The 13,268-nt window shown below is 40.4% G+C and overlaps 1 protein-coding gene across 1 annotated transcript in view; it reads left to right on the top strand.

The window, feature by feature from the left end:
• DCLK1 (doublecortin like kinase 1) overlaps positions 1 to 13,268 on the top strand; it is a 363,641-nt gene that overhangs the window by 21,822 nt on the left and 328,551 nt on the right.

The raw sequence follows: 13,268 nt of genomic DNA, 5'->3' as shown, positions 1-13,268 counted from the left end.
ATTGCACTGTTGTTGCTTGTGCTATAGTTGTTTGGAAGATGTATTAGTGTGGTAGCACCTAGAAGCCCTATCCCTGGACCAGGACCTCTTTGTGTTGAAGATTGTCCTTGCCTCAAAGAGTTTATAATGTATAATTGAAGTAAGTACTAGAGGGTCACACACTTCATTGCTTCTGTAGCGCTCACTGCATGCACCAGGGACTCTTTGCATTCCTCTCAGAAGCTCACTGTGTGCCCCATATGCCTTATTTAGGCAGATTGCAGGGAGTCTCTGACTCTCCCTTCTTCCTCCATGGCAGATGCTCTGAGTCCCCTTCCCTCGTCTTTATTTCTTCTGCCTGGGGGAGAAGTCATTCAAGATGCCAACATTTTAAAACTCTATTGGGAGAATGGGCAGGAGCTAAAAAGAGTGTATTGTAATTGTGGAAGGCAAGGCTTTGGAGTGCCGAACAGCTCCAGAGCAGTGGAGCTGCAGGTTTTTGCCTGGAGCTGGAGTGGAGCTGGAGCACCGCTCCAAAGCCCTGGGAAGGTGGTGATGATAGCCATCTATCAGCTCTTTGATCTATAGACGATTACAGGGCTGACGCGTCTTTGTCTGCTAACCAGATATCAGGCTCTTTTGTGGTCCTCATTTTCCCCTTCCAGTTCTTCGATTTTCATTAAAATATATATATAATATACACAGAGAGAGAGCTATATCTATATCTATATCTATCTGCATATCTGCTCATTGATGCCCTTGAACATTTTTCTGAAAATCTTGGAACTGATGAGGTGCAGTGCTTAAAAGTTCTTGGGTTACAGACAGAGAAATGCCATCGCGTTGCATATAGTACCTTATATCACTTGACCAGTAAGACAAAGGACAACCAGTCAATACAGAAATATAGGGGAGTACAATGAAACAAGACAACTGTTTTTGTCCTCATGGTAGGCAGTTGTCACAGGATACCAGTGGCTTAGTAATTGTCACTTTTTTTGCAGGCATCACATCAGAGTCTTGAGGCATCTGAAGAAAGATAGATCTTTGTGGAGATCTCCTCCCAAGCATGAAGGGCTTCATAGGAGAAAGTCCAAAATGCTTGTTTGAAAATCACAAGTAGTAGGTGATGAAGGCCAAAGGCACTGTGGGCTGACTGGAGGTGGCAATTGACATCTTGATAAAGTGTAGAAGATGATAGTTAAGGTGTGGATAGTGAAGAGTCTTGAAGCATTTAGTAATAACCTTTCACAAAGGAAAAGGGACTTCTTTTGTAAATACACACCATGATTTCCTCATGCTGGGAAAAACTTTACATTTCAGTGAAAGGCCAAGAAGTGACATTGGAGGGTTCTAGAAGGTTCTTTGGCAATTGAGAGTGTCATGGTGTGAAAGCAGAAGCATGATGAATGAGCTAACTTCCCCTTCTGGCTTCAGGAGGCTGTATTGGTGGTATGTTTTGACATCGACTAACCATTTGAATTGTTAATCAAATAAGGGTGCCTCCTTTAAAGGAGTAGACAGATGCCTGTTCCTAATTGAAAACAGTGAGTGTGTTCACTTGTCTAATTTTGGTTCTTATTAAACTTAAGGTGACAGTTGTGTTGCCCTGGCTTTTAAAATCTCTTTCTCTCAATTCCTCACAATAGGAGTTTTCAGAGTTGCTAATTGGCATCTCTTATGAACTTTAGGCTTATTTTGAAAAGTGTCTTCAGTGACCTATATATTGACTTTCATGCTGTGCAGAAGAGAAACTGTTATAATTTGAACCATACTGAGGGTTTGCAGATGAACTTTCGTCATGAAATGTGTAAAAGTGTATTACTGTACCATAAGGGCATCCAGCTATTAATCAGGGAGTGTTTATGCAATGTTTCACTTTCTTAAACACAACACACAAACCTGAGCCACTGCTAACTCAAAAAGACTATAGTCCCTCATATGCCATAAGTGTGACAGATGGTTCTTCACAGAAACAAGTGGAAATTTTAAGCGTTTTGAGAAGTGTTAAAATAAATGCCTTTTTTCCATGTTAGGACACTTTTTTTTTTTTTTTTTTTTTTAATTTTTTTCTTCTCATTGAAGACACACAACAAAGGAGATATGGAGTGTTGCTGAAGACTTTGATTTCTTATGTAGTTGCTTTGCAGACCTCTTTTTTTAATCTAGGTCCCCCCTCCATGCTATTGGTGACTCTTTGCATGACATTGTGTGGCTATACTATTATGCCAAAAATTGAAACAAACTTACTGATCCAGCCGCTGAAAAGTTGGCAACTATACTGCTGAGTGACATATGATTCTAGGAAGCACAGAACACATAGTGTTCGTCAAACTTGGATCTTTCATGATGTTTTAAAATGGAAGTAGTTTTTTAAGTGTGTGTTTGTTCCTCACCTAAAAAAATCACACAAGCATAGTGTGATGAATAACTTGACTAGAGGGGCAGCAAAGAGTCGTGTGGCACCTTTATAGACTAACAGACGTGTTGGAGTATGAGCTTTCGTTCGTGAATACCCACTTTGTTGGATACATGTAGTGGAAATTTCCAGAGGGGGTGTGTGTGTGTATAATAAAAATGCAAGCAAGAATCAGGCTGGAGATAATGAGGTTAGTTCAATCAGGGAGGATGAGGTCCTCTTCTAGCAGTTGAGATGTGAACACCAAGGGAGGAGAAACTGCTTTTGTAGTTGGCAAGCCATTCAAAGTCTTTGTTTAATCCTGAGCTGATGGTGTCAAATTTGCAGATGAACTGGAGCTCAGCAGCTTCCCTTTGAAGTCTGGTCCTGAAGTTTTTTTTGCTGCAGGATGTCTACCTTTAAATCTGCTATTGTGTATCCAGGTGATTGAAGTGTTCTCCTACAGGTTTTTGTATATTGCCATTCCTAATATCTGATTGTGTCCCTGTGTAAAAGGATAAATGAACACAACTTTAATATATATGCTGTGTTCTTAAAGGCTGCCAGGAGACTTCCTATGTAGTTTGTTCATTGCAGTTAATTTTCCCCCACCCCCAAAATGTTTTGAAGTGCTAGTTGCTGATTAGTAAATCTTTCCACGTGTACAAAAAACAAAAGCCCATTTTCGTAAGATGATGTAGAACAAACAATAGGTCTGTCAAAATGTCAGAGAATCTTTTCTTAATTTGTAGTCTTCTCTACTTGTGTTGTGTATTTTCCTTCCTCCTCTTCATGGACCTAAAATTAGATAATTAATGGTGACAAAAGAACTAACCAGCTCAAAATCTTTATCTGCTTAATTTGCAACTATTAGTTTTTTATTATTTTGATAACCTCACTTTCCAATGTGAAAAGCCTCTTGGACACTGTTATGCATCTTTCATAAGAGGAAAATTACTAAAATTGAATTGTTTTGAATAGCTAAAATTCTTTTAGCTCAGCACCGTATTTATAGTGTAGTTTAAAAGTGAGTTTTAACTTTAGTGTGGTAAAAATCAAGCGACAAAATCAAAAAAATGTTTGTATGTTTGGTTAGGCTTTGGAAAGTCTGATCTAAAAATCTGCTGTGTTGAGATATCCAAACCAAAAAATGGTAATGTATTTCACTTCAAAAACAACAAAACCAAGCCTAAACAAGTAACTGCTTTGGATTAATGTAAGTAGAAACATGTCCTCAGCTGTTCATTACTGTCCCTTGCACTTCTTTAAAATTCATTCTGTTAGGCCCCGCTCTTGTATGAAATACTTTTTGCTTTGAACATGTTCTAGTGTGTCTCCTGTGTTGGTGTATTTTATGTTCACAAGTTAATGTTGTGATGTCACCTGTAACTATTTGGTGAATAGTGCGGGGGCTGAGGGGAAAATTGACTTGCCTGGGAGAGCTGTCATTCAAAACTGTTAGGCTGTATATCACTGGTTAGTCAGCTGGATATTTTTAACACCCTTTGGCCACTGCTGTGGTCCTGCACACACCTATGCACATGCTTAACTTTATTACTCTCAGTAACCCCATTAATTTCTTGACAGTAAAGATAAGTCTGTGCGTGAGTGATTGCAGGACTGTAGCAGTCAAAGGGAATTTCCAGTGACAGGAATAAATAAAGGGGTACATACTATTATTTCGTACCATATTTCTGTCTCAGCAGACTTGAAGGCCATTTTGGTGATGCCTCAGAAAAGGAGGGCTCCCTTTTATAACTTCACGATAAAGCTGTTTTCTGGGTTTTTAATAGTCTGATAACTGGTAGCCTTGAGCAACTGTCTGGGATCATAGACAGTGTATTGATGTCTGCATGTGAAATATTTTGGCACTGCACCATCTTATAGCTGCAGGAGACTAAAGTAAAATGACTCAAATTTTGTCAAGGGCAAAGGCATGCACTGACTCAGTGTACATGTGGATTTTTTAAAATAGCGGGACCAGTATTTCAGAAGAGCTCCACTCCCAACAGTCTAAGCGCTCTTGAAAACAGGGCCTACTAGGTCTATGGAGTTTAAGGACATTGGCTGGACAACATGGAGCAGCTTTTCTATTTTTGCTGTGAATAAACATGAAGGCTGCAGTGCTGATGAACCCATGATGTTTCAAATGCACTAAACCACATTTTGGTCAATACAATAAAACTTGCATTTGGTTTAGTTAGCACAGCTCTGAACCCTAGAGTTTGGAATTGGATGATGTCGCAGATTACAGCCATAGTGGTCGTTATGTATCCTGGAATCCCGAACACTGCACTCTGTCTATCTCTGTAGGAGTGATTCATTCTAAATGAAATCTGCCATGCATGTCTGTTTCAGAAGTACAGATCTGCTAGCTTAATTTGCACATCCAATATCATCACTCTCTAAGGGTTGGATCCTGCTCTTTGGGACTTCAGTGGGAGCAGGATTGGACCTTAAAGTTGAAGAGACCATTCTGATATTATGTAGTCCCTGAATTTTCCCTGTATATCACCAAGTCAGTTCATTCAGTGAACTCCTAGACTTATGTCTGTCCTATAATTATTTTCTTTTCTAAGCTTTAAACTATTGTATTAAATCCTATAGCAAGTGTTGCTTGACATAATCGCTTTTGACTGTGTGTTCTAACCCCCTGCTGTTCTCAGTGCCTTTTGACATTTTGCCCTGTGTAGACCCAATCAGATTTAGTAACTAATTAATACAATTACCTGTAGGCTAAAATACTCCCATCTTACTGCATGTAGAAAGTAATGCTCTGAAATAGGGCTTCAGATTCATTTTTGAACTAATACATCTTTTAGTAGTACCTTCCTGGTATAACTGTTAATGGCCAAGGTGCTAGATTTGTCACATGCACATCTCAATAGAAACAATTCTACTCCTATAGCCCCGATCAGGGGTATTCTGTCTGCTACCCAAAATCCAAAAACCTGGGAATCCTGGACGCCCCATCATCTCAGGCATTGGCAACCTGACAGCAGGATTATCTGACTATGTAGACTCTCTCCTCAGGCCCTACACTACCAGCCCTACCAGCTGTCTTTGAGACACCACTGACTTCCTGAGGAAACTACAATCCTTTGGTGATCTTCCAGAAAACATCATCCTAGCCACGATGTATGTAGAAGCTTCCTACACGAACATTCCACACAAAGATGAACCACAAGCTATCAGGAATAGCATCCCCGATACCATCACGACAAACCTGGTGGCTGAACTTTGTGACTTTGTTCTCACCCACAACTATTTCAGACTTGGAGACAATTTGTCTTCAAGTCAGTGGGACTGCTATGGGTACTCGCATGTCCCCATGGTATGCCAACATTTTTATGGCTGACTTAGAACAATGCTTCCTCATCTCTCATCCCCTTACACCCTTTCTCTACTTGCCCTACATTGATGACATCTTCATCATCTGGACCCATGGAAAAGAAGCCCTTGAGGAATTCCACCAAGATGTCAATGATTTCCACCCCACCATCAACCTCAGCCTGGACCAGTCTGCACAAGAGGTCCACTTCCTAGACACTACAGTGCTAATAAGCAATGGTCACATAGACACCACTCTATACTGGAAGCCTACTCATCACTATACTTACCTTCATGCCTCCAGCTTTCATCCAAACCACATCACATGATCCATTGCCTACAGCCAAGCTCTAAGATACAACCACATTTACTCTGATCTTTCAGACAGAGACAAACACCTACAAGATCTCTATCAAGCATTCTTAAAACTACAATACCCACCTGGTGAAGTGAGGAAACAGTTGATAGAGCCAGAAGGATACCCAGAAATCACTTACTACAAGACAGGCCCAGTAAAGAAAGTAACACCACTAGCAGTCACCTACAGCCCCCAATTAAAATCTCTCCAGCACATCACCGAGGATCTGCAAACTATCCTGAAGGACAATCCCTGACTCTCTGACCTTGGTGAGGCCAGTCCTTGCTAACAGACAGCCCCCCAACCTGAAGCAAATACTCAACAGCAACCACACAACAAAAACACCAACCTAGGAACCAAACCCTGATGCCAACTCTGTCCACATATCTATTCAAGGGATACCATGATAGGACCTAACCACATCAACCACACCATCAGGGGCTCATTCACCTGCACATCTACCAATGTGATATATGCCATCATGTGCCAGCAATGCCCCTGTGCCATGTACATTGGCCAAACTGGACAGTGTCTATGCAAAAGAATAAATGGACAGATCTGACATCAGGAATCATAACATTCAAAAACCAGTAGGAGAACACTTCGATCTCCCTGGTCACTCAATAACAGACCTAAAAGTGGCAAATCTTCAACAAAAAACTTCAAAAACAGACTCCAACATGAAACTGCAGAACTGGAATTAGTTAGCAATCTGGACACCATCAGATTAGGCCTGAATAAAGACTGGGAGTGGTTGGATCATTATAAAACCTAAACCTACTTTCCCCAGTACTAATTTCCCCTTACTGTTACTCACACCTTCCTGTCAACTGTCTGAAATGGCCCACTCTCGTTACCACTTCAAAAGTTATTTTTCCTCCCTTGGTATCCTGCTGTCAATTGAATTGTCTCGTTAGACTGATCTCACACTTGGTAAGGCAAATCAAATCTTTTCATATATTTATACCTGCTGCTGTATTTTCCACTTCATGCATCTGATGAAGTGGGTTCTAGCCCACAAAAGCTTATGCCCAAATACATTTGTTAGTCTCTAAGGTGCCACAAGGACTCCTCATTGAATTCCACTCCAGTTCTTGCAACTTGTACATTCTGCTAATTTTATTTTCCATAAACCTTTTTAATGAGGGCCAACACCTCTGCTATAGGAAATGTTCCCTCTGGATGATAACTGACTGCTGAGAAAGTTAATTAGGCTTCTCCAATGGGAGCTCCTGAAGTTACAGATAGAGGAATGAAGTCTTTAAGGACTCTGTCTGCACAACAGGTTACAGTACTTCATGAATAGATAAAAATGCAAATAGAATGGATGTGAAATTGCCAAAGATCAGTTTAACTTTGGAAAGTGTGAGGGAAGGCCATGTCAGGCTGCTAAAAGAACTGGTGAAGCAGGAAAAGACTTTGAAAGCAGAGTTGGACTTCATGGAAAGTAAAATTCCTATTTAAATAAATACAAAAAGAAATAAAACCAAAAACCTAAGGCTTGTTGGCCCTCCTGACTTGGTGGTTCACGAGGATTTGGTGTTTCTATTCAATGCCCAATCTCTGAAGCTTCTTCTATGCAAAATTCCTCTGAGCCTTTAGAGCTTAAAACTACATAAGATGTATTTACTCACTAAGTGAAAGAGGAGTCAAATCACAGTCTGAACATTTTTTAATTATCTGTTGATTTAATCAATGATTTTCTTAAAGCTGCCAGACCAGAGAAGAAGATTGGGGGCATCTTATGGACTAGCCAGAATAGCATGTCTTTGATTTAAAAAGAGTTGAACCACAGTTCAGTTGAAACAGAATGTAATCCTCTCAACCTTAAGGTGAGGGGCTTTGTCTGGGCAGCCCAGAAAAAGAGTAGTGCTCCTTTAAGGGTCCCCCCCTCCTTTGGGAGTTGGAGGGGAATGGCTGTAGCAGTGAGGGTTGCCAGGTGTCCAGTTTTCAACTAGAACGCCTAGTCAAAAGGGACACTGGCTGCTCTGGTCAGCACTGCTGACCGGGACATTAAAAGGCTCGTTGGCGCAGGGCTGACAGGCTCCATACCTGGCTCCGCATGGCTCCCTGGAAGCATCAACATGTCCCTCAGCTCCTAAGCGGAAATGTGGGCAATGGGAGCTGTGGAGGCAGCACCTGCGGGTGGAGGCAGTGCGCAGAGCCACTTGGCCACACCTCCATCTAAGAGCCAAGGGATGAGTTGCCGCTTTCAGGAAGCCACCCAAGGTGAGCGCTGCCTGAAGTCTGCACTGCGAAACCCCAACCCCCTGCTTCAGCTCTGAGCCCCGTCCCACCCCCAGGCTCCCTCCCGGAGCCTGTACGCCAACCCCCTGCCCTGAGCCCAATTCTGCACCCAAATTCCCTCCCAGAGCCTGCACACCACAGCTCCTCTCATGTCCCAACCCCCTTTCCCCAGCTCAGAAACCCCTCCTGCAATTGTAAACCCTTGGCCCCAGCCCATAGCTGCCTCTTGCACTCCAAACCCCTCATCCCTGGCTACGCCCCACAGTCTGCACCTGAGCTGATGCCCTCACTCCTTCCCACACCCCAGCCCCCTGCCCCAGCCCAGGCAATGAAAATGAGCGAGTGAGTGAGGGTGAGGGAGATTGAGTGACAGATGGGGGAAGATGGAGTGAGGGGGCAGAGTCTCAGAAGGGACAGAGTGAGACCTCAGGGAACGGGGCAGGGTCAGGGTGTTTAGTTTTGTGCAATTAGAAAGTTGGCTTACTCCAGCCACACTGGTCTTCCCCACTGCTGCTAGGGTTGCCATTAGCCCATGTGTACCCGGGGAAGGTGTATAAACCTTGCCTCTTCAGCCTGTGCCTAATCTCTCATGCCAGTTTAGCAGCACTCACTCCAGATTTTTTTTTTGGTTTGCTGTGGGCATTTTGCACGTGTCTCTCTTGAGTCTGGGAAGGAATGTTTAACTCGCTGCCAGATGGGCCAGGGCAGGGTCGGTTTTGTTTGCCTTTCCACAATAGCTCAGGAACCTGCTAGGGAAGATCAGAAGATAAGATGCAAGATGTCACAAGGTAGGAGGTGACAGGTGTCCAGTACAGGTACTCATTTAATAGGGTGGCTGGTTTTTCTGATAAACTGGGAGTGGATTTAGAAGAAGGAATACTCTGAGAAAGCTGAGGGAATGGATCTGGGGCTCAAAACATCCACCACAATGGGAAGACCCTCCCCCTTTCCTCAGCCCCATAATCCTCATATGAGGGGAGGGTGGTGAGGTGCACCATATGAACTATTGCCAGTCAGTTCCCAGATGTGTAAGGTAATAAAGTTGTGGCCTAATTAAACCACCTCCTTTGCATTCTCATCTGTCTTTTAGAAAGTCCAGGACATAGTTCTTGTTCCTGAAAATACTTTGACCTGCCTTCTGTTGTGGCCGGGTCATGTATCATTTTTCACACTCATTTGAATTGAAAACTGCAGCGGCTACTATAGGGCATGGATCAAGGACTGAAAATACGTTGTATTGCTAGTTCCAGGCTTTTGTCATAACTCTTGTATTCCATTGCCTTTCTGGTTCCTGGTCTGTCTTCAAATTATTGTAGAAGTCTGATTTAGAAATTTCAGAGACAATGGAGTAAAACTTTGATTTACCTGTTTTTTTGTTTCCCCTCCCCCCGCCTCACCCCCCGAAAGTCTGTCTTCTATGCTTGCATAATAGGATAAGAGTACCATCACTTAAAATGTGATAATCTCTTTAATTATGGGCACAGAGGGAAAGCTGTATTAATTTATTATTAGAAGGTACAATAATGTCTGCATTTTAGATTAGTCATGTATAATATGTTAAGAACTAAAGCTGGGGAAAGAAAATTAGTTGGGATTTGTCTTACAAGTGATAGACAAGGCTGTACATAGTGCCTTCCCCCCTCCTTTTTAAAAAATAAAGTCAAATCTTTCCATCCTTAACCTTAAGGTTATTGGTGTGGTTTGATCAGAGAGAATGCAAATATCCGTAATTTGTCTGGCCCTAATATAAAGAGGTGTGGGGGGGAGGGAAGACAACTTGCCATTTGTATTTCTTTGCTTAAATAAGGCATTACATTAGATATACAAATAGTATATTGTAAGGCCTTGCATACTACATACAGGTATGAGAAATTCCAAAGATGTTCATACTTCTGTGTAATAGCAACTTAAAATGCTTCAGAATAGAATGCAATGCAATAATCAGTATTGTTGTTGTCTTTATGGTCCAGCTGAGAAGATCTCAGGCAATGGTTGGGATCTAATGAAACCAGAATACCAAGCTACGCAGCTCTTTAAGAACACTGGGACACTTTTTTTGGTAATAGCTTTGGGAAATTTTATCTGATATTATTTGACTCCTTACATTAATATTGTATATGTAAGTTTGAAGTTTCTACTGTACAGAAGACATTATAACAGATACACCACCACATGCAACGATTTATAAAAGTGGTTATGAAGTCATTGTAACCTTGGCAATCAAAAGGAATAGAGGGAAGAAAAGCGGGGGCAAGAAAGCAATAGGAAACATTTGCTACTTGTATAATGGAAATTCGCACCAGAGCCTAGTTTTTTTGTTTCCTTCTGGAAACATTCTGCTGGAGAGCAGAGATCATAACGTTCATGTTTATTCTTTAAAAAGCCCAATTTATTTAATTGGCTACTAGTAACTTCCACAGAAAATGCTTAGTAACTGTTCAAAATCAAACTTGATTGCTGCTGTAGGTAGTTAACACATAGCATCTAGTTATTAGCTCTTGTAACAAAAAGTGTGGAAATTTGAAAAATGTAATCTATACATTATCCATTACACAAGTAGCAATGTTTCCTGCAGCTTTCCCCCGCTTTTCTCCTTCTACATGACTCCTTTTGATTGCCAGGGTTACAATGCCTTCACATGCACTATTTCGCACCAGCACCAGATGCAACGAGAAAAATGTAATCTCTTATATTTTGAAGAATTTGACCCACTCTACTTCTTTCTTGGGCCACACCACTAGTGTTGGGTCATCTCTCAAGTTCTTATGGACTCTCTATTCTCTCAACACCCCTGTTGCTTGTCTCTTCTCCAAGGTGCCTTTCATCATCATCATCATCTTTTTTTTTTAAGTGCTGCCTCTGTAGTAGCTGTGATTGAATATCTGAGGTCTGTTTTCTCAAATATTTTGTTGATTTTTTTGCAGTATAACTTTGTGGGGCAGGAACTCTCTATTGTCTGTAAACTTTTTTCCTTGCTCCTATTCGCAGATCTGCATCTTGTACCTGCCTCTCCTTTGGATAAGCCGGGCAGGTGGTTAGGGTGATGATGGTGCCAAGGTGCCCCAGAGCAGGTGGGTCTTGGAAGTAAACACTATTGAGATGCAAGGGAGCACTTCACACTTTTTTGAAGCCATCTGGGAAGCTCTGTTAAGATGTAAACTTTTCTTTTTCTTCCATAGTTCTTTGATTCATATGGTGTACACTACTCTTGAAAAAGAAGAAAAAAATTGTCTATAGGCTTTAGAAAAATAGGGTTAATTCTGAGCATTTCAGTTTTACAAGTGTTGGGGTGCAATTCCAGAAGTAGAACACACCTATTTTATGCTATGTTGAGAGGTATTGCAAATATTCTGGAGAGTCGGCTTAGAATATAGTCTGATCTGGGGACAGAGGCTAAAACCAATATGAAAATCAATAGACAAATATAAAATGGTTAGTGTGGGATCAAATGACCATTGTAAGATGGAGGAATACTAACTAGGCAGTTGCACTATAGATATAGTGTCTGAGGCTTGCAGATAATGATAAATTGCATGAATCATCTCTGAGGTGGTGCAAAAAAGGCAAATGTATTGGTTTGTACTTATCAGAACATTGGTGTAAAACTGACATAATGGCTTTGTCCTGCATGGGGTAGACTTAATTTGGAGTACAACTGGCTTTTGGCACCTAATTTTTTTTAAAGCCAGAGACAAATTGGTGTCGGGAGGTGGCAATACAAACAATACATGAACAGGAAAATAAGACCTATCTGGAAAGGCTTTGAGAATAGCAGAACAAGGATTGAGGGAAACATAAATAGGTAGGTGGGAGGAGAGCATTATAACAGAGGATCGGGATTGTTCTTGTTAATAAAGATCAGAGCTGGAAATTCAATTCAGTGAGTTTCTAACACATCAGGAAAAATTGTTTTGATTTGTAATGAAAAGATAAAATTTCAAAATTTTTGCAAAATGAAAATTCTGAAAGTTCAATTTTGGAACAGTCTGAACATTTAATTTTGCTATTGATATAACGACACTTGTTTTAGCTTTCATATTTTATAGGGTTGTCAAGCGATTAAAAAATTAATTGCAATTGTGCAATTAAAAAAATAGAATCACTTAAATATTTGTGAATATTTTCTGCATTTTAAATATATTGATTTCAATTATAACACACAGAATACAATATATATGAAAATGTGGTTAAACATCCAAAATATTTATTAAATTTCAATTGGTATTCTATTGTTTAACAGTGCAATTAAAACTGTGATTAATAGCAATTAATGTTTTTGTTAATCATGTGAGTTAAGTGATTGACAGTCCTAATATTTTAATACATTATATTATATCCAATATTAATTTTAATATAATATAAAATTTTACATGAAATTAATTGAAATAGTGTCAAAATACTTCAATATCATCTTCAAAATGAAACACTGACTTTTTTTTTCCCATAGAACATTTTCATTGAATTAACACAGACCTGTGAACCATTTACATTTTGAAAGAAAACTTGTCTGTCAATTTTTTCCCAAATAGCTCTAGTAAGGACTGGGTTAAGAAGTAATAAACCGGAATGGAGTTTTTCTCCTAAACCTTAAACTGTAAGAGAAATGGCAATTGAAGAAGTTGCTGAAGACACGTGAAATCACTATGAGGTGAAACTTGACAATTTCATTCACATAAATAGAATAACACATACCTATCAAACTCAACTTCCAACCAGAATTATCCTATCAGCTTTAATTTTTTTAAAGCAGCACCATCTCCTTCTCTGTATAAGGACCTGGTCTCTGGAGCATTGTAAAACTAGTGGATAGTGGTTTTTCCTGAAAAAAAAAAATGAGTTTTTTTGTTATGAAAAGTATTTAGTGCCACTCTATGGGCTGGACTATAAATTGTGCATCAGTGTAAAATGTTTTATTTTCATGCGGAAGTATCTCCACATGAGAAGATTGGACTCTGG

This window comes from Gopherus evgoodei, chromosome 1 (assembly GCF_007399415.2).
Source record: "Gopherus evgoodei ecotype Sinaloan lineage chromosome 1, rGopEvg1_v1.p, whole genome shotgun sequence".
In the NCBI taxonomy this organism is placed as follows: Eukaryota; Metazoa; Chordata; order Testudines; family Testudinidae; genus Gopherus; species Gopherus evgoodei.
This window is presented reverse-complemented; position numbering and strand designations above follow the sequence as displayed.